Below are 23,079 nucleotides of genomic sequence, written 5' to 3'. Positions count from 1 at the left end.
CTTGGGAGGCTGAGAAAGGAGGATTGATTGAGCCCAGGAGTTGGAGGCTGCAGTGAGCTATGGTCACACCACTGAATTCCAGCCTGGGTAACAGAGCAAGTCCCTGTCTCTTAAAATAAAAATAAATGGGCTTGCAGTACCAGGAAAAAAAAGGGCCATTACAGTTTGTGACCTAATTCATTCAAAGGGGAGGTTACTCACAATAGGAATTTCACACAAAAGAAGGAAGCACTCCATCACACATTGTAATTGAAAACTGTGGCTCAAGAATCAGCTGGACAGTTTGCCCTTCTAAAGCAGAAATGTTTAGGCAAAGAGGACAAGCTGATTGAAGAGGCAAAAACGACTGCTGAGGAGTGACGGAGGAGGAAGATATGTAGGAACTTCCCTGAAGCCCTTATGTCACTGACTTGCCAATAAATTGGTTTAAACAACAATAACAACAACAACAAAAGCAACATGTCCAGGCCTAAATCTGATCCTTCCTTCAGACACAGTTACACCAGCATGTAGGCCGGGAGGCCCATTCTGTGCCCTCTGGTATGACCTTGTAGGGCAGGATCAGCAATGAAATCCTGCCTAGAGGAAACAAAGACCATGTGTAAACAGTTCACCTCCACTCCTGAACTACAACACTGTTTGACATAGTTTAAGAGTGACGTTGACCTTCTTCTGCTGGCTCTGGAGCTAGCCAGGGAAAACAGCACGACAGGAATGAGAGGAATGAGAGTTAGCAGGTTACTGGTCTGCAAGATGTCCTCAGGGGGGTTTGGGGTTGGTGCAATGGTGAGGGCAGCCAGGGAAGCTCCTAGGCCTATTGTCTTCTGCCAGTGCCCCTGCTAATCGCTGAGAAAACTCCCCTGAGACACATGCAAAGATGAAGTAGGTAAAAAATCATCCACATCTCTGCATAAGGCAGTTTTGCCACTGAAGGTGTTATTTTTTTACAATTGTCTAGTTTAATATCTCTTTGGTAATGACGGATGTGCAAGGAGTGGCAGGAAACTTTACCTAATGGTGGCAGGACAGGGTGAGTGTGTGTGTGTGCGTGTGTGTGTGTGTGTGTGTGTACGTATCCACCATGCCCAACACGTGGGCCCCTCGAGAGCTTCCTCACCTCTCATTCTCCTTTTCAGAAAGTTCTAGACCTGTGAATAGCACATTATGCTATGTTGCTTTATTGTATCACTGTCTATAATGACATAATTCACATACTAGCTTAATCTTTTAGTAATTCAGGATAAGCCTTTTTCTCCCTAAATAGTTGTTAATATCTGGAAGGCTTTACAGCCTTTTCTAGATCTTTTGTGCCCTTTCATGCATGGCATAGTTCTGGGCATATGGGGACTACTCAGCGGATATTTGTGAATAGGCTCATTAAGCAACTTTATTACCTGATATTGATAGAATTCTATAATTTTCACTACACTATGACGTTGAAATGAATCCAAAGGGCTTATAGCCAAATCGGGAGAGACTGTGCACAGCAGCCCACTTCTTATGGCATTCTTTGTGTGCGTATAAGTGGACACGCCAGGCTGTGCTGTTGAGTAGATGCGCAGGAGTGGCTGGATGGACTGCCTGGTGACTTTTTCCTTAAGCACTCAACCGAATTGTCTAACTCCTAAGTGGGTGATGAGGCAGGAGAATAGTGTCTGGAGGCAGGGAACCTAAGGCTGTTTCACGCTGACTTCCTAGAACTAACTTGAAAGGAAAACCCTAACTTTCCACGCCTAAGTAACAAAAGGACCAGAGGCTACTCCCTTTGACCTTTTCTGCCAGGCAGATGAGAAATTGGCTGTCCACCATAAATCAGACTGATTGCAGGTCTAGGCTTTTTTCGCATAGAAATATAACTTTGTAACTTTACCCTAGCCTCTGTTGGCTGTTTTTTTGCAACCAATCAGATGTTTGCACAGGAGTGTGACCTTTGTAACTTCATTTCAGTCTCTGGTTGGCTGCTTTCTGCAACCAATCAGAGTGATTGCCGGCTACCACTTCATTTACATGAGGTGAGCATGAAGTTGCCAATGGGAAACTTCTAGGGGGTATTTGGACCCAAGAAGATTTCTGTATCTGGGCCCTTGAGCCACTGCATGGGTCCGCTTCCACACTGTGGAGTGTACTTTCGTTTTCAATAAATCCCTGCTTTCGTTCTTTTGTTGCTTCATTCTTTCTTTGCTTTGCTGGGCGTTTTGTCCGGTTCTTTAAAATGCCAAGATCCTGGACAACTTGAAGTCACAACCCTCTACCAGTGACAGTGGCATATGTTTAATGTAAGCACAATGTTAATAAGAACTAACATTTATTGAGCACTTATTATGTGCCAGACACATCCCAAGCTCTTTCCATTAATTAAATCCTTGCCACAAACCCTGTTGTTATCCTTGTGTTAGAGATAAGAAAGGCTGCCCAGCTCCTGACTTCTTGTGAGGTGCATGCCTGTCTTTGAACCCAGGGAGCCTGGATTCCGAGCCCCAGCTTTTAATCCCTGAGCTGTAGAAGAAAAATACATTTGCTCATGTTCGTATGTTATCTCTTGATCTGTCTCGAATAGATATGAAAAAAATTTTTTTTTTTATTTTGTTGTGCTCTCTCACCATAGTGTCAAGCAAGTATAGGGCCAGTGTTGGGCACCGGCTTGGGATGTAGAGCTGTTGTTCAGCAGCTTGAATCTATGCACACAGAAAGCATGCTCAGAAAGGAACATATTACCCATTAAAGATGAAATGAGGCTAATGGCCTGCTTTTGGGAAAAGACAAAATGTGGTCACAATGAAAGAATAGGGACATGACCATAATTAATGAAGTAATAATCACTTTTGAGCTTAAATAAGACCTAGTTCTTTAATTACAAGTGCTACCATTTGAAGAGAGCTGGCAGGGCCCCTTGGCCTGTGGTCAATATCAGTAAAACTGTTTCATCTTAATGTTGCAGTTATGCTTGATCAATTTATCTGCCATTTCCAAAGAACTTATGAGGTTTTCTTCTTCCTGTGTTTGTGCTTTCAATTGGTTTTAATCAGAGGCGAGATGCTGATTCAGCTTCTGGTTTGAATTTATTCAGCTGGTGCAAAGATTCCGTGACAGGATTGCATTTACATTTTTATCACTGTCTCTTAAACCTGAATAATTTATCATGTTCTTGCCAGCCCTCCCCCAGTCATCGTACAAAACCAGAAAGGAGTTCTCGCTTTTATAATCAAACTTATTTTGGATGTGCCTGGGTTTTGTCATGGACTTCTGACACCCTCTCTTTTTCATCAGGGTGAAGTTTACGGGAAAGCACTTTTTTTTCTTCCTGCTGATTAATTCAGCTTAGATTTGTCAGAGGTTTATTTGTATGGACTCCTTGTCAAAGCACGTGGATTCTGCAACAAATTAAACTGGTTATTAAGCTAAAGATTTCTGGTTAAGAATCTGTTGTGTACCATGGAGTCTTCTTTCCTGGACAATTTCACTATTTAAATGTGGGAATGATCGTCTTGATATAACCAACAAATTATGTTCGTGGAAAGAAATGCTTCCCATCATGCCAATAACTGAGATGTTACTGGTTATATACACATATACATGCTCAGGCATACACTGGTGTATCAGACCTGAATAAAATTATTCCATCTCTTTGTCTGTTAAGAAAAAACAGAAATGAATAAATGCATGACCATGCACACACACAGCTATTCAAGTCAAGGCATTTTAGTGTAGGATGTTAGAAATACATGAATGTTTCCTCGAACTGGAAAAAACCCCACTTAATTTATTATTTTATGAAAAGATGCACCTTGGGGCCCATTAAAGAGCTCCTTTTGTATATTTAAAATGGATTTTTGAATTACCAAAACCTTAAGAATTACTCTGTCTCTTTCAGGGATCTGCTTTAGGGCTAAGGCATATTGGGATTTATGACTCTAAGAGTGGTATTAAAATATTCAACTGAATGTTAGCTGATATGTTTCCTTCCCCACCCCAGGCCGCAACTTTCCCAGGGGATCTGAAGCCTGTAGAACATTGGGCTGTAGAGATTTTAACTTCCCAGTTCTAATAGGTTTCCAGATGGAAAATTATATTTCTTTCTGGGAGAGATTAACGAGTGAACAACAATGGTGTCATGGTTAATTTTATGTGTCAACTTGGTTAGGTTATGATGCCTAGTTGTTCGGTCAAACACCACTGTGGATGTGGCTATGAATGTATTTGTGGGTGGGATTAACATTTAAATTAGTAGACTTTGACTAAAGCAGTTTCCTTTACTCAAATAATGCAGGTTAATATGGGTAAGTCTCATCCAATCCTTTGAAGGCCTGAAGAACAAAGAGTGAGGTTTCTGGAAGAAGAAAATTTTACCTCAAGCCTGCAATGTAGAAATTCCGCTTGAGTTTCATGCCTGCTGGCCTGCCCTGTGGAATTCGGAGTCAAGAAGGCAATATAACTTACCTGCATGTTCAGCCTGCTGACTTATTCCACAGATTTCAGACTTGCCAACTGGCACAGTTGCATGAGGAGTTCCTTAAAGTCTCTCTCTCCCTACCTTTTCCCATCCCTCCTTTTGTTCTGTTTCTATGGAGAACCTTGACTAATACAAATGGCAGTCAGTCTTCCTGCTCAGCACCCCCTGAGAAATGATATACCTTGTGCCAGCAAAGAAGTCTGGGGTCTCTCCCCTCAACATACTGTCTTTCCTTTTAATGAAAATGTTTGGTGTACTTTTCTGTTGTCATATCTAAACTGCAATTTGTAGCAGTTGATTTTCAGTGGGAAATTGTGAGATTTTTGTCATTTCCTAGGACAAATCCTGACATCTTTGAACTCTGTTCCCATACCACCTCTTCCATGAAGACTTCCCTGAGAACACTCCCCATCACTTTCCTAAGGCTGCATTGGGTTTCCCTCTTCTATGTTCCCATAGTACCATCTACATGGATGTCCTTATCACTGTGTTTAGCATGTTGTATTATAAATATTTTATGTATGTCTTTTTCTTTCACTAATCTGAGCTCTTTAAGGCTGGGATTAGATTTTATGTTTGTATCCTTGGTGGATAGCATAGCATCTGCCTAGAGTGGGTGGACATATATTTTTGCTGGACAAATGAATGAATGAAAGGAAGGTTTTCTATTAATGTTTCCATGTAATCTCTAGAAGATTCTCTCTAAACTCCTGGGATGGATTGGAAAGAGCATAAACATTTAAGTCAGATAGAAAGGTCAGGAGTTGGAGACCAGCCTGGACAACATGGCAAAATCCTATCTCTACTAAAAAAAAATATAAAAATTAGCGAGACGTGGTGGCACATGCCTGTAATCTGAGCTACTTGGGAGGCTGAGGCAGGAGAATCACTTGAACCTGGTAGGTGGAGGTTGCAGAGAGCTGAGATCGCACCACTGCACTCCAGCCTGGGTGACAGAGTGAGACTCCATCTCAAAAAAAAAGCAATGTCCTTGTTCCAGTTACCTCACTTTCTAACCGTGAGCTAGTCTTTCAACTTCTTAGGCATTCCTTTTTGATTCTGTAAAATGGAAATGATAAATTCTACCTGCCTTATTGGATTATCATAAGAATTAAGTGATGTAAGTGATCTGATATTCCAGTAAATGAGAGGTGTTATTTCCTCCTTCTACATCACTAAGCATTTGTTCCAGAACACTTATTTTAAGTTTCCTGAAGTTGAATCTGGAAAATAAACCAGTGATCTCTGGTTGTGCCCTAAGTTCCTACATCTTCCTTTTCTTACTAAGAAGAGGACATGGGCACACTGGGTCCTGACTCAGCTCTGGTTCAGAACAATCTCTCATTCCAACTAAAGAAGGCTCCCTGGGGTCTCTCACTTGGGCCACCCAACTGAGTGCCAGCAGTGTCTAATTTTCGAGGCAGAGCAATTATTTTGTTTGCTCTCAGAGATCCCCTAGATGAGTGATTCTCAGTGTGGGAATGATTTTGTCCCCTTAGGGGACATTTGGCAATGTCTGGAGATATTTTTGATGCCACATCTGGGGTTGGTGAAATGCTACTGGCATCTAGTGTGGAGAGCCAGAGATATTGCTCAATATCCTACAATGCACAGCCCATCCCTAAACAACAAGGAATTGTCTGATCCGAAATATCAGTAGTGTTGGGGTTGAGAAACTCTGCTCTAAGTAATACAAAATTGACACTGTTATCTTCAGTACATAAAGGAAGATGAAACAAGTCACAACTATACATCAAAAGAAAATTCCCTAGTAAATGTATTCATCTGCCTTTCTATTTTATTTCCAGACTTGACCACTACTTATTTATTCTCACTCTACACTAACATCATTATCTTAAATAATAGAGTTGTGTTACTGTAAAGCTAGGTGATATGAAACAAGGAAGCAGCTGTCTTTAGCACGCCTGGCTCTGCAACTTTCTAGTCATGTGACCCTGGGCAAGTATTTTAACTCTTTCAATGCTCAAGTGCTGCATCTATAGGATGGAAATACTAATATTATCTATTTCACAGGAGTCTTGTAAGCATTAACTGAGATAGTATATGAAGAGTGCTTTTGCACCGAGTGAACCCTCAATCAACTGTACTAGTTTGTATGCCTGGAAGAGCTGCTATATAGGATCAGAAAGAAAAATAAGGTATGGTGATTGCTCATTAGGTGAGAAGTACAGTCTGGTCAGCGGGCACTCAGTGATGACCTGTGGGTGCCATTGTATGGACTTGCCTCCTATGTCCAACACAGTGAGGATGCGTCATCTCTAGAAAAGGGAGATTTAGTCAGGTGAGAGCCACATCAGTACAGTAATATTTTAAAGGGCTGAGGAAAAAGGTAGAACATGGAGAAAATAATTCCTTTTTCCATTCCTATCACCAGCAGCACACCCACATTCCCGTATTCTAATGATAATCAAAAATCCAGAGTGGGAGATTTGCTTAGTAACAGAGTCAACACGGTGGTGTTATGGAAAAATATTTTGTTCAATCAGCAAAAATCACTTGTCAGTTAAACCTCTGGAGCCATGATCCTGTTACTGATTGACGCTGAGTAATGTTTCTCTTGGGCTTCTGGACAAGATCTGAGCTGCAGAGTAGGGCAGTCATGTAAATGTGCCTAATTGGTCGGCGTGAAAAGCTGTGGGCACTCAATCTGTCCTCGGGTTTAGGCTTGCCCAAGGGCAATTATAGGCAAATTAAAGGACAATTTTGTAGATAAATGACATCAGGAGTACATAACACTTGTCTGGTAACTATTGACTAATAACACCTACTCTGTATCAAAGCACAAGATGGATAGGATAAACTCTGGAATTTTATTTTTGCCAAGGGATTATTGTTAATGCTCATCATAATTCACAGATTGTCATGGCTTTCTTTTTGTTTGAGATATGTAAAAACTGTGGGGTGGTGAAAATAATCAGAAAACATCTAAAGTACTTAAAAGAAAAAGAGACTCTAGAAACAGGTTCCAATGCAGAGCCAAATTACACTTCCATATCTTATGCAAAAATCCAGTTTACTTCATTTGGACCTCTCAAACAAAACAAAACAAAACAAAAAACACAAAGAGACTATATGATGGCCAGGCAGATTTGAAAAACATCCAAATAAAAATAAAAACTACAATGGTCAAAGTTAAACACTCAGTGTATTTTAGACACAGATGAAGAGATTATTATTTATCTGAAAGATATGTATGAATAAATTACTCACAATGCAACACAAAGAGACAAGAAAAGCAGGCAAGTGTGTTAAGGAATATGAAGACATAATGAGAATATCTAATATACATTCAATAGAATTTCTGAAAGGAGAAGATGGAGAGAATGGAAGAGATTCAGTCTTTGAAGAGAAAATAACTAAGAGTTTTCCAGAATTGATTAGTGTATTAGTCTGTTCTCACGCTGCTATAAAGACATACCCAAGACTGCATAATTTATAAAGGAAAGAGGCTTAATTGACTCATGGATCAGCATGGCTGAGGAGGCCTCAGGAAACTTATAATCACGATGAAAGGGGAAGCAAACACGTCGTTCTTCACATGGCGGCAGAAAGGAGAAGAATGAGTGCCCAGTGAAGAGGGAAACCCCTTATAAACCATCAGTTCTTATGAGAACTAGCTCACTGTCAGGAGAACAGGATTAGGGAAACTGCTCCCATGATTCAATTATCTCCATCTGATATCTTATTAGTTCTGTCCCTCTGGAGAAACCTGACTAATACAATCAGCAAACAACATTGATACACAAAGGAAACACAAGAAAGACAAATTTAAAGCATACATAAATGAGATACATTGTATTGAAAATCTAGAACTCCAAGATAAAATCAGCCAGAGAGAAGACACTAAACTAAACTAAAAATGTGGGAAATTTAGACTGTCAGAAGACTTCTCACAGCATCAATGGAAACCAATACTCAGCACAAAAATATCTCCAAAGAGCTAAGACAGAAAAAAAAAATTGTCAACCAAAAATAGTGTCCCCATCAATACTGTCTTTCAGAAACTAGAGCACAATAAATGCATTTTATACAAGCAGAAGCAGAATTTGCCACAATAGAACTTCACTTAAAAACCTATGAAAGAGGTATTGCAGGAAACAGAAAAATATTTTTCAGAAGGAATATCTGAGAAGCAAAAAGAAATAGCGAACAAAGAAATTGGCAAACATGTAGACGTATTTAAAGAGTTGATTGTGAACCATTCCTGCCTATTAGATACAATCACCTGAGTATGATTCTGATTTAAACAGCCTGGGTGGATCTCAAACATCAATATTTTTTAAAAGCTTCCCAGGTAAGTGTAATCTAGGATGAAAATCGTTGATATTAATAAACCTTGTCTGAATTAAATTATATATATAGTATATATGTAACATATAAATACATATACAATGGTAATAATTACTGATGTGTGGGGTTTTAAAAGGACATATCCAAAATAGTGAATATCAAGCATATACGTCAGGAAGGGGTTATGGAAGTTAAAATATTCAAAGACCCTTACTTTGTTCACAAAGATATCTAAAGTATAAATAAGCATTTTAAAGCTAACTCGGCATGGTACATGTTAAAGGTATCTGCTTTAAAAATATTAAGTTATAACTATAAAGGTAAAATTGGAAAAACAGACAACATAGCTAAGACTAATATTCAATCTAAAAAAAGACTAGGGAAAAAACAAAGGTATAAAAAAGAAAACAAATGAGAAGTAAAAAGAAGACGGTAGAAACAATTCCAAATATAGTATGTCAGCAATCTTGCCAATGTGGCTGGACTAAATCCATCATTTAAAAGACAGAGATGGCCAGGCGCAGTGAGTCACACACCTGTGTACTTTGGGAGGCCAAGGTGGGGGAATCACCTGAGCCCAGGAGTTCGAGAGCAGCCTCGGCAGCATAGGGAGATCCTGTCACTACAAAAATAATAAAAAATATTGTCCAGGCATGGTAGTGGGCACCTGTGGTCCCAGCTACTTGGGAGGCTGAGATGGGAGTATTGCCTGAGCCTGAGAGGTCAAGGCTGCAGTGAGCTGTAATTGTACCACTGGACTCCAGCCTGGGTGACAGAACAAGACCCTGTCTCCACAAAATAAATAAATAAGACAGAGACTTTCAATACTAGAGCTTTAAAAATGTACAATGATACTGTTTACAAGAAGCTCATCAGAAACATAAGGACATGAAATGTGTGAAAATCAAAGAGTGAAAAATAATGTAATGGAAAAAGACATAGCAGAATAATATTTATCCAAAATAAAAGTAATTATCAGTAATAGAGTTACTACATAACAATAAAAGGATTAATTCCATAAGAAGATTTAACAATTATGATCTTATATTTAATAAACCATGCTTAAAATAAATAAAATTGATACAAATGTGTCATCATGAGATACTTCAATTCATATATCTCAATTATTAATTGGTCAAGAAGTAAAATAATATTAATAAATAATTATTTGTATTTTCAATGTATACCAGAGTTTTCTTTTGGTTATTAGTTTTTCTGCCATGTCTTTTTCCATTATTTCATTTTTCCTTCTTTTATTTTCAGACATTTCATATCCTTAGGTTTCTGATGTGTTTCTTTTCTTGTAAATAGTATTATTGTACATTTTTGAAACTCTAGTAATGAAAGTCTCTGTATTTTTTTATGATGGTTATCATAACAAGAAGCATAGAATATTAAAACAAGGTTGATTTAATAGACATTAAAGAAAATTATATCTAAAAAGTAATAATAAACATTCATTTGAAGCACATGTGAAAAATTTATGAAAACGGATCATATTGCAGGCCATATTAAGAAGTCTCAACAAATGTTTAACATGTAGATAGCTATAGTTCATCTTCTCAGATCCAAGTGCAATTAAGATAGAAATGATTGGGGCTGGGCATGGTGGCTCACACCTGTAATCCCAGCACTTTGGGAGGCCGAGGTGAGCAGTGAGGTCAGGAGTTCAAGACCAGCCTGGCAAACATGGTGAAACCCCATCTCTACTAAAAATACACAAAAAATTAGCTGCACATGGTGGCAGGTGCCTGTAATCCCAGCTACTTGGGAGGCTGAGGCAGGAGAATCGCTTGAGCCCAGGAGGTGGAGGTTGCAGTGAGCCAAGATTGTGCCACTGTCCTCCAGCCTGGGCAACAGAGGGAGACCCCATCTCAAAAAAAAAAAAAAAAAAAAGAAAGAAATGATTAACAAAAAAATAAATTAAAATACATGCATATATTTATTAATTTAAAAAATTCTAAATAACATGAGTCAAAAAAGAGTAATAATCGCATTTTAAAAATTCTTATGATTAAATCATAAGAAAGCAGGGAAGTGTGTTAAGGAATATCAAGACATAATGACAATATCTGAAATACATCCAATAGAATTCCTGAAAAGAGAAGATGGAGATAATGTAGAATGAAAATACTACATATACAACTTTTAGCATCTAGTGGAAACAGTGCTAAGAAGAAAAATTATAGCTTAATATAATTATATTAGGAAAAAAGGTATAAAGTTACCTTAGGAAAGTTATATTAGGAAAAAAGGTATAAAGTTTTAGCCACTTAAGTAACTGAAATATAAAGAAGAATCCAAAACAAGTCATTATCAAATAAAACAGAATAAATCTCCAGTAGTAGAAGAAAGAAAACAATAAATATAAGAGTAAAATTTATGAAACAAAACTTAATCACACAAATAAATAAACCAACAAAGTACAACTTCTCTTCTATTAATGTTTTCAGAGAAACAACTTCTGCCAAGATTGAGAATGAAAGAGATGGCAGAAATAAAAATATTAGAAATGAAAAAGGAACGTAACTATAGACATAGCAGAAGTATAAAAAATAAGATAAGAACATGAAAAGGTGTGTGGCAATACATTTGGAAACTTAGATGTAATGAAAAAAATCCTCAAAAAAATTTATTACAATGGACTCAAGAAGAAATAGAAAGCCTGAACATTTCTATAAAAATTTTTAAAATGAAATCCATTGCTAACAATAATTCTTGGAAGAAAACACAAGCCCAAGTTATTTTCTAAGCAAGTTTTGCGAGGCATAATTTAAAATAATCCTTAATGAGTACAGTGTGCACCCTACCCAATCAGAACAGATGTAAATTTTAAACAGTGGGTACAGGTAGGCTTATGTGTACTGAGTATCAGTTCCAGCATTTCAAAACTTCCAAGAAAATGGTCTCTTGTAGGGATTATAAAAAGAGAAAATTTTCCTTAATTCACTCTATAATCTTGATTCCAAAATCAGACCAGACACAAGAAAAAGAAAAAATTACAGATCAATCATACAAACATTCATATAAAATTGTCCACACAAAACATTAAGAAAGTGAATGGCATATAAATTATGGTATAGTATAATAAAATTAAGTTTACTTCAGAAAACAAAAGTAGTTTCCCACTAGAAATTTAGAAATCTAATTCCTCACATGAACTGAACATCAGAAAATTATATATAACCATCTCGATAGAGGCCAAAAAGCATTTGATAAAATTAACACATATTTCATGGGTTTAAATATAATTATACATTTACATATCTTATTTTTTTATTTTGTAACATAAATTTTATTTTGTTTATTTTATTTTATTACACTTTAAGTTTTAGGGTACATGTGCACAATGTGCAGGTTAGTTACATATGTATACATGTGCCGTGCTGGTGTGCTGCACCCATTAACTCGTCATTTAGCAGCAGGTATATCTCCTAATGCTATCCCTCCCCCTCCCCCCACCCCACAACAGTCCCCAGAGTGTGATGTTCCCCTTCCTGTGTCCATGTGTTCCCATTGTTCAATTCCCACCTATGAGTGAGAACATGCAGTGTTTGGTTTTTTGTCCTTGCGATAGTTTACTGAGAATGATGATTTCCAATTTCATCCATGTCCCTACAAAGGACATGAACTCATCATTTTTTTATGGCTGCATAGTATTCCATGGTGTATATGTGCCACATTTTCTTAATCCAGTTTATCATTGTTGGACATTTGGGTTGGTTCCAAGTCTTTGCTATTGTGAATAGTGCCACAATAAACATACGTGTGCATGTGTCTTTATAGCAGCATGATTTATAGTCCTTTGGGTATATACCCAGTAATGGGATGGTTGGATCAAATGGTATTTCTAGTTCTAGATCCCTGAGGAATCGCCACACTGACTTCCACAATGGTTGAACTAGTTTACAGTCCCACCAACAGTGTAAAAGTGTTCCTATTTCTCCACATCCTCTCTAGCACCTGTTGTTTCCTGACTTTTTAATGATTGCCATTCAAAATGGTGTGAGATGGTATCTCATTGTGGTTTTGATTTGCATTTCTCTGATGGCCAGTGATGGTGAGCATTTTTTCATGTGTTTTTTGGCTGCATAAATGTCTTCTTTTGAGAAGTGTCTGTTCATTTAGGTTCTTTATTCATTTAGATTGTTTTTCAGTTAAGAAAATTGAAAACATAAAATATCTTTATTTTTCTTATCCTTGAGATATAGAAGAAACATTTTCTTTCCTTTTTTTTTTTTTTTTCTGGTAAGAGACAGGATCTCAATCTGTCACCCAGACTGAAGTGCAGTGGTGCAATGATAGCTCATTGCAGCCTCTAACTCCTGGGCTCAAACAATCCTCCCTCCTCAGTCTCCCAAAGTAAGAATTTCTTAAATAAGACACAGAAAGGTTAACCAGGAAAGAAATGATTGATACACTTCGCTATAATAAAAATAAAATATCTCTTTATTAAAGATATAAAGAAAGTGAAAAGCCATCCATGTATTATGAGAAGCTATTTTATTGATGCGAGAATTAACAAAAGTTTAACCATTGAATATATGAAGAACTTCTACAAATATATGAAGGAAAATGTAAACAACAGAGAAATAAACCAGCATCTCACAGAAGAGAAAATACAAATGGAAAATAAGCATATAAAATGTTTAGACTTACTAATATTCAAAAAATACAAAGTAAGATAAAAATAAAATACCCTTTTATAGCTTCTAAATTGGCCATATGAAGAAGTCTGGTTGAGGAGAAAATAGGTTAAAGGAACTCATAAGTTGCTGATAAGAGTTTGCTTTGGAAAACAATTTGTCATTCCTTGTAAAGTTGAATATTTGCATACCCTAAGACTCAGTGATTTTACTTTTAGGTGCATACCCCAGAAAAAAATACTTGCATATGAATACTAGGAGATGCATAACAATGTTCACAGCAGCAGTATTCATGGCAGTGAAAAATGAAAAGAACTTAAATGCACATTGATAAAAACGTCTACTTATTTGTGTCATCTTTGCACAGTGGAATTGTGCGAGTGGAAATCATTGATCTACAGCTAGGAGAAGCAGCAGAGATCAATCTCAAAAACATAATGTTCTGTGGAAAAAGCTAACCTCAGAACACTTTGCGGTATGTGATGCCATTATTATAGTTCAGAAGTTAGCAATAGCACACCACTCTTTTATTGTTAAATATGTGTGTCACAAAATTATCAAAAAGGCAAATGAATTACAGCAACTGAATGGTTGGTTACCTCTGGGAGGTAGGAGAATGGCATAAGAAGAAATACATAGGTAGATAGAATGGAGTTCATAATGGCTTAGCTCTTAAATTGGAATGAGGGTACCTGAATTCATTTTATTATTATGTTTCAACACTTACAGACCTTATTTGGCATGCACTGGACATATATAGATTTGTACATAAAGAAATAGCATAAGCCATGTTGTTGATAGCTGAGGCTGTAAGGAGTCTTATCTCCTACCAAGTGGGAGCATTGCTCTTTCTTGTTTAAATTAAATAGATTGGCTTTAATATAATGTCACTAGACAGAAGTTTCCAAATAGTTTTAATGAGAGTGGGCTTCAGTCATCCGAAACAAATCATCAAAATGAGAGCTTTGTAAAGAAGTTTCAAAGTAGATAGTGGAGGACATGCTTTAAGGAGACCCCAATAATCCACTCTTGTATAATCCCCTTGAGTGTGGGTTTGTGACTTACTTGCAACCAACACAGTGTGGCAAAGTTGTTGGAATGACACTCCCTTAATTAGGTTAGTTTATGTTATGTAATGTTATGTAGTTATGTAGTTATGTAGTTATGTAGTTATGTAAAGTTATGTAGTTATGTAAAGGTGCTGAAATGTCACTCTTGTGATTATGTTTTATTATATAAGGCTCTATCTTAGCAAACCAGGAGAGAAATTCTCCTGATGGCCTTGAAGAAGCAAACAGCCACCTGATTAAGCCCCTGTGGATAGTGCCAAGTGGCAGGAAAGTGGGAGCAGCCTCTAGGACCTGAGGATTAAAGTCAGTAAGAGCTGGGACCTCACTCATGCAGACTCAAGGACATGAATTCGACCAACAACTTGAATGAGCTTGGAAGTGGATTCTTCCCTAGTCCAGTCTTCAGGTGAGAAAGCAGCCTGGCCAACACTTTGTTTGCAGCCTGGTTGGAGCCTGAGCAGAGGATCCAGGTAAACTGCGCTGGAACTCCTAACTCACAGTAACTGTCAGATAGTATAAGTGTCAGTTGTTTTGAAGTCACTAGATTGGGGTAATTTGTTACACTGCAATGGATAACTAATACATGGATGTGTCCATTTTCCTACAATACAACACAGTGCTTAACTCATACCGCAGTGTAAATGAATTTTGTGTGGTTGTGTGTGACTAGATGGATGAATGGAAAAAGTAAAACTAGCCCTCACCTCTTCAAACCCATCCCACCAGGATGCCGACCTAATGTTCCTGATAACAGAGGGAGACTCCTGTCTTGGGAGGTGGGTAAGGACGAAGCTAGATCCATGTCATGCTATGAATTGCGAGGCATGGAAGAAGAAAGGGTCTGGACCTGGGTTGTTTTCTCAAGCCCTTAACACCCGAAGAAACATATTCTAAACAACAGGCATAGATTTATCAGGAAGTGAATGAATTTAAGCTTCAGAGCATTCACTTACAGCTGTTTCTTCCAGTGCCCTGGGATAGGACCTAGCAATTTTCTATGTGTAATTTTGTATTAATTTCCTTGAGAGGGCCCTCATAAGACTCCGTAAGCTGAAGACTCCATAAACCCTGGGTCCATGTGCCTCTGATAAATTATAGGAAACAAGGAGTCTAAGGATTCTCCTTCGGGCCTGCAGAGCATCTAGTATGATGTTTGCAAATAGAGGTGTTAAATAAGTACTTAAATTAGATTGCTGGATTCCTGAGGGTTTCTCACAAAAAATATTTCAGATCTAAAGATTTTAATTAATTAATTAATATGTAAAAGTAGAATTATTGGTTGTGAACAATCATTTATAAATTGTCACAGTGTATAATTTTTACTTGTTGACTTGTGCATTTTTGTCTGTGTGGTTAAGCCCTCTATATCAAATATGCTATGTGAAATACTCAAGGTTTCCTGTTTCACTTCCGTTTTGTGGTTGCTTGCTAATTCCTTTGGGGATATAGCACAGAGGTAGGGACTTAGACTGTGTCATCTACTGAGGTCCCGTCCAGATTCAGGATCTTATGATTACTGTAGCCAATATTTTCAGGGAATAAATTGTTTTGTGGAGGTGCAATATCTCTTCTAGTCCTTTTGGTATCATTTGATGATCTAGAACAAGTTCAAGTAAAAGCCAGAGGAGAAGCCTGAGCCATGAAAAACAGACAGAAATATCAGTCATAGTGGAGGTCCATGTTACTCTTGGTGGGTTTCTTCCCTTCTTGTCTTTGACTTGCTAGCTATTGACTTTGTATGCTTTTGCCAGTCCTTTGAATCCTAGTGTGTGGAAATTCTTTTGGTGGTCTTTATAACTATCTCCTCTCTTGGAGGTGATACACAATTAAAGCCATACCTCCTTGACAATAATTTAATGAAAGCATTTAAATAACATTGATTCCATAAAAATCATCCAGCTATCATTTCCTCTACCTTCTCCTTCAATCTGTCAGCACCAGAAAAAAGACAGATCTTTGCTGAATCTCTGTTTTGACTTTCTTGCCCACCAAGTCCTTCCTGCTTTCTCATGTCTAAAAGTGTCATTAAAACCTTGATGTCTGGAAAGTGAGCCCCATTTTCTTCAGTATCTCCCAGAATCTCTGATCCCCTGCTGAGACAGGAGAGTTCCTTGACCCCTCCTTGGGACTTGTGACAAGGGCATGGCTCATTTACTCGGCTGCCAACCTCCAACCCCTTGTGGGAGCAGGAGTGTACACAGGTGAGTGGGTGCAGCAGCTGGGGTGAGTACCTTTGGGCATTTGGCATAAACAAACCCCTTACCAGCCTGTGGCAGCATCTAGGGTTTGCCTGAGACCTCTGGAGCCCCAGAAAGCATGTGTTACAAACAAGGCTCTTTTAGCTTTGCCATTCCTGGATGGCTTCAGTGTTAAGCAACTCACTGAAGAGGCAGTGTGACAGCCTTTTTGGGTTCCTGCACCCAGTGCATCTTGAATTCTTGTCCCATGTCCAGGAAGAATCAGGTCACATGAAAGGATTGAAGGGTGGTGTATGCAGAGGATTTTACTGAGTGATGGGAGTGGCTTCAGCAGGATGGGGAGCTGAAAAGGGGATGGAGTGGGAAGGTAATCTTCCCCTGGAGTTCAACCGTCCCCAGCTGAACTCCTCTCCAACTGTCCCTGGCTGAACTTCTCTTGATGTTCAGATGCTTCTTCTTTTCTCTCCTTCTCTGTCACACCACTCTGTTCCTCTGCCAGTGGAGCTTGGACTTTTTATGGGTACAGGGTAGGGGGCACAGTGGGCCAGGGTGGTTTTGGAAAAGACAACATTTGGGTAGGAAAACGGAATGTATGTTGTCATTTAGACCCACAAGTCTAGGCTTGAGAGTGGAGCCCTTGCTAGGGCCCCGCCCTCTTCCTCCCAGTCTTTCCCTGCCTCCTGTCCATATCACTACCCCACCATTCCTTTGAGCTTTTGGGTCACTGCACAGACTACTTACTTAACGCTTTGCATGCTTAACTTCTACCTGTCAGACTCAAAGTCAAATCCAGGCTCCATCTTTGTTGGAAACCACTCAGGGCCCTAGAAACTTATGAGCATATCTCGTAGGCACTTGGGCTTTAGTTCCCAGGGCCTCAGGCCATACACTTGTCTCATATGGACTCCTCTGCTACTGCTAGCATTTCTGTAATGTGAATTAATGTATACCATTGACATATGGGTGAATAACATCAGTATAACATGGAACAGTGGGAAGAAGGAAGAAAAGTCCCCATTGTGGATGCTGTATTTGTACAAGAATCTTTTAAGCTATATTTTAAGAAAATTAAAAAGTTTTCACTGCATTCAGGCCTTCTTCCTCAAGAAGTTCACCCCAGATGCTTGTTGGCAAATTGCAGTTGCTCTTTGGCCACCTTAAGAGCAGACCCAACAGCTCAGATCTCTATTATCATCAGCATTGCCCGGCACCCATCAGACCTACTCTGAATGAAGGGCTGCCAACATGTCCACCAATTGTCATTGTGTATTTTTAATGTCCAGTGACACTGAGCTTCCAGTGATTGCTGTTGTTTGTGCTCTGGTCCCTAGGTAGGCTTTGGATAGAATCTCCTATCCTACTTTTCCATCAATCCTGTTGTTTGTAGTATACAAGGGTTTTCAAATGCCTATATCATTGCAGAAATGTATCTCCTTGATGCAGAACTGACCCTCCAGCAGTATGCACTGATGCCTACAGGACCTTAGAAACTTTGCCTTGGTGCCCCACCAAACTTTGGTTTTCCAGTACCTTGAAATCATGGTGCCAATTCATGGTCTGCATCTGTTGTACCATGTCTGCCACACTTGTGCCCATCCACTGAGCCTGATGATCAGAGAACTTCATTCTCCTAATTTCATCACTTTCTCACCTGTTTCAGGCTTTCCCACAGCTTCTCGACTAATGGGGTCATTGGTGTCTCTCTAGAAATGCCACTGTGCCTGAGCGTCTGGGATTATTGCTGTGTTTGCTTTATGGGGAGAGGCTGAAAAGCCCAGTACAACTATGCAGCTTGACACTGCCAATTTACCCCCAAATCTGTTAATGCACCCTGGAGCTGAAAGTCAGAGGCCACAATTGCTCCACATTGAGTGGATAAACAAACCATAAATAACTCTGTGGGCACATCGTAAATGTGGGGCCAACCTGTCTCTTCTAGCCTATCTGTCTCTACAGGCTAAAGGAGTACCGTGAGTGAGGGTGCCTCCTTCCCAGGGGCTTTAGGCAACAGGAAGGGACCAAAACTAAAACCAGAAGCTCCTCTTATGGGTGGAGTAGAGCAGCTGGGCTTCATCTTTGCCAAAGTCAGAACAAGAGGAAGGGGGCTGGTATAACTGAAGGAGGGAAAAGTTACAGAATTGAAAAAACCAGGACTGGATTCTAAGGGGGATGAGGGCCTCACTTTCTGAAAACACTTTAAAATTAATTCTTCTTGCCAATGTGTTTGTGTATAAGAGCATATATGTGTGTGCATGTATATATGTTTACACCCTCCTCCCCTCCCAAACACACAAACACATGCCTGCATGACTAAGAGACTTTTATCCTCATCTGTTTAAAGAAAATTATGGGCAACATAATCTGGTTAAGGCCATAAAAGACTGAAATTGGCCTGAAGATGTGTTCTCTTCAGTCCACAAAGTTTACAAATTATTTTTTATATGAAATGCCTTTAGAAAGCAAGTGTACTGCGCATACTCTGAAGTTTGCTCTAGTCCCCACCACTCCCTAACATCACACCTCACAATGTCTGTTACCTCTCTGGGATCGATAGCAGGATTTCTCAACCCAGTGCTGATGATTCTTTGTAGTGCTGCTTGTCTTGTGCACTGTAGGATGTTTAGCCACACCCCTGGCTTCTACCCACAAGATGCCAGTAGCGTCCACATTTACTGCCCATGGCTGGAAGTTTTCTGACAACCAGAGAGGTAAAGCAATTTCCTCAAATTCTCGTACTGGGAGTAGTTCTATGATTTCATACTCCTGGCATAGTGCCCTTTCTTCTATAGTATGGATAGTAAATCCCCACATCACTTATTTTCACATTACATAAAGAATCCCCTGAGCTGCCTAAGCAGCATTTATAAGAGGTAGGTTACTTGCCATTTCAGCATATAGTTGTGGTAAAATCGACAGCTGCATAATTCTGAGGTGTTGACCCCATCTCTAAACTCAGCTTTCTAACCTAGTTAAGTGGGAGAAATAGTGGTACCCGAGATCAAGCCTGTCTACACTTATATGGCTAGACGATAGTTGAGGCTGGCATTATCTGATTGGTTGGTGCCTGTGACATGCCAGTGGTGAAATACTTTGAATATCACCCTGCCTGTCTTGTTGGGTTGTTGTGATGATTAAGTAAGACAGTCCAATTATGCTTGGCATATTGTAAATGCTCAACAGTTATGAGCTATTGTTCTTATTATCCCAATTCATAATCAGGTAAAATAAGGAAGTCCCACCTACTGCTTTGACCTTATATGGCACCCCACTCCCCTTCCCTGCTTGTCCCAGGTACAGTGGCACATTCTTGTTTCTCTACCTTGGCAATTTGGGCCAATTCTTGCCTCAGGGCCTTTGTACTTCCTGTACCTTCTGCCTAGAGTGCTCTTACCCCAGGCCTTTATTTTGCTCCTCCTCATTGTGCAGATTTCCGTTCCAATGTCACTTTCAGAGAGTCCTTTCCTGACCTCCCTCTATAAAAGAGTCCCTACCTACCTATCCAATTCTGCATACCCTTCGGCTATCTGGACTAATATTTATTATTATTATTTATTATGTGTCTTCCCTCTTCTTCACGAAAGAGGAAGTTTGTCTTCTTTGCACTATAGCTCTAGCATTCTTTCATGTCATGGTAGTAGCAGAGAGCCTAGCGTACAGCTCAAGTGCTCAGTAAATATTTGTGCAAGGAATACATTAAGCATAAACCCTGGTTCTCATTCCAAGTCCAGGGCTCTTTCACTCCATTAGATATAAGCCTATCTAGAAGAAGATGAATAAGACTCATTGACTGAATGATGGATTCATTCATTGATTCACTGATTCATTCTTTAATGTGTTCATTGATTCACCTATCTATTCATTCGTGTATTCATTTATTAATTTAGCAAACATATACTAGGTACCCTGTTGGGAATCTACCTACTCTGTAGGGAGAAACTCAAATGAGCGAATTTCAGTTCCTATTATTATTCTTCATTATCATATGCAAGCAAGTAGGAAAAATAGAGGCTCCCACCTATAAAGAATGAAAACATGTTTTTCCACATTAGCATTTCCCCAAAGTCTCTAGAGCCCATTGCCATAGAAAATTTCATACAGAGCCTCTACTCTGTGCCAGGTGCCATCGATGCACCATAGATTCTGAAATGGATAAGGTCTGGTTCCTGGACCCAAGTTGGTTTTGCATCTCACTGCCTTTTACTTTTTGTTCCTACTGCCTTATTCCATTGCTTATTACCTCTGGCCTGGACTATGGCACAGCTTTATATTAGAAAGCACACACACTTGTCTGTTGTTGGTCAAAACAGTTCAACTACTGGCAGGCCTCTGGGATGCAGTTTGCTGTGTTCTTTTCTATTTAACTACCACCAACTCATTCTAATTCTTAGGATTACCCTCTTTTTCAAGGCCATCTGTGAGCCAGCACACCACCTGCTCAACTCTTCTCTGTTGTGCCTTTTTTAAAGCATATACACCCTTTTCATTGTAAGGATTTTACATCTAAACATTATGTGTAAATAGACAAGAATAATGTAAGTAATGAACCATGGAGAATGCTCTGGATGTCTGTGGATCCTGACACACTTTCTTAGGTGATGCTTTTAAGGTCCTTTGTTTGGGAAGTCAATCTGGTTGACTTTCTCTACTGGGTGCTAAACAGAGGAGTTTTAATTTTGGGTTGGCAGGTGGCTGTTTTTGTCAGATTCTCAGCCACTCTTAGAGCTCACATTCCGATGAACTCTCCATCTAAGTGCCTTTGGAGCTGTGCTCCGCTTTGGTTTAAGAGGAAAGGGCGATTCCCCTTTTGCCTCCAGAAATTCTTCCCCTATAGTTCGTGCAGCTGTTCAACGACTTTACAGATACTTCCATCCCCTTCTCAGCTCCAACTTCTGAAAAGTGCACCTCATCTCTCCTGATTATCCCCATTGACCCTTCTGCCTGCTCAGGAGATGCAGATACTGAAGGATAATTTTGACCAAGGTTTAAATGAGTGTGTGTGGATAAAAGAGAGCTCAGTGAAGCATTCAGGCCTTGCACATGAAAGAAATATCACCCATCTAGGGCTTTAAACAACATAATGTCTTGATGCCTGAGTGGAAATGCAACATCAGAGCAAACCCCATTACAGAAACTCAATTTGCCATCTAAAGGGATGACCACCCTTCCCTTTACAAGAGATTTTAGAGCCAATCTTTGTTCCTTTACCATTGTACTCTGTGCAGTACACACAGTTTAGCAAGAAAACCAGATTCATGGCTTCCAGAGTGCCTGAGGATATAAGGGCTGAAGAAGTTTGCTGGTTCTCAGTGGTCATTGTATTGCTTTAATATCCCTAAACCTTGATGCTGTTCCAATATGGTCTTTTGTAAAGAGGGAATTGATTGGTGCTCAATGAAAACACTGAAAGTCCTTCATTTCAGGACTGTAAAAGAGACACATGACAGGGCACTACCTGAATCTTCTGCTTTTTTTTCTGTCCTGCTCATACACAGTCTCCACTCCCCAGACATTTATTGGGGTTCTCACTGAAATTCATTCTTGTGTTCACCTATCAGTCAATACCAAGTCACCACTTAGCCCCAGTCATATTTTCTCTTTCCTGCTCTAGTTCTCCTGATCAGCGTCTTCAACTTCCAAAGTCATGCAGGGGAATCTTAACCATACTATCACTAAGGTTAACCTCGCTTTTAACACCAATATTTATGCCAAGGGGACCATCACCTTAAGGTGTTGGTTAAGGGTCATGCTATGGCCTGAGCCAATGCAATGAAACACTTCCCAGTGCTTTGTCACACATTTCAGCCAAACAGCATTCACAGAGCCCTTTATGGTGGCAGCTTCTTTCGACTTTGCCTCTAATCCTTCTAGCCTTGGTCCGTGAGGCCAAGTAGGATACTACACACCATTTCTTTTTCTTCATCACCATCCAATGTTCACAAATACTTATGCTGCCCCTTTCAAATAAAAACGGAAGACCTCATGAATGTCAATTCCAGTCACACCCACACATGTCTGAATTTTCTTTAAGCACAGCCAATACCATCTGGACTGTCCTAAGAAAAAGAACACAAGTCTTTACCTTTATGAGATGACAGAATAGAACTGATAAGGGTCATCACCATCTGTCCCGGTGGGATTGACTTTGTCTCCTCTCCCACCATAGCTATGGTCTTTTGCTCTTTAGTCCCTGGCCTGTCATCTTGGTTTCTTGAGATTTTACATTAATTCACAGCCTAAGCCCATAAAGAATTAAATGCAGGTCTTGTGTGATTTGATCCCCACAACAGAGACTGGGCAGGCAGGCATCTATACAACTGTCTCTCCTTGAGACTTGGCTTTGTTCTGTTGTTAGTCTACCAGGAGTTCCCAACCACAGGCCACTGACCAGTACCAGTTAGGAACCA

The 23,079-nt window shown here is 39.4% G+C and overlaps 2 long non-coding RNA genes across 5 annotated transcripts in view; both read left to right on the top strand.

Moving 5' to 3' along the window:
- LOC100936373 (uncharacterized) overlaps window positions 1-23,079 on the top strand; it is a 512,798-nt gene that overhangs the window by 423,287 nt on the left and 66,432 nt on the right. The gene's annotated exons all lie outside the window — the stretch shown is intronic.
- Window positions 1-23,079, top strand: part of LOC134759620 (uncharacterized) — a 122,075-nt gene that overhangs the window by 74,240 nt on the left and 24,756 nt on the right. Inside the window, exon 2 of the long non-coding RNA XR_010136107.1 lies at window positions 14,648-14,883. This is a non-coding gene — a long non-coding RNA (uncharacterized LOC134759620). The remainder of the gene's footprint in view (window positions 1-14,647; window positions 14,884-23,079) is intronic.

The sequence above is a fragment of the Pongo abelii genome, chromosome 11 (genome assembly GCF_028885655.2).
Source record: "Pongo abelii isolate AG06213 chromosome 11, NHGRI_mPonAbe1-v2.0_pri, whole genome shotgun sequence".
NCBI classification, from domain to species: Eukaryota; Metazoa; Chordata; class Mammalia; order Primates; family Hominidae; genus Pongo; species Pongo abelii.
The sequence above is the reverse complement of the archived record's forward strand: the minus strand, read 5'-3'. Positions and strand labels throughout refer to the sequence as shown.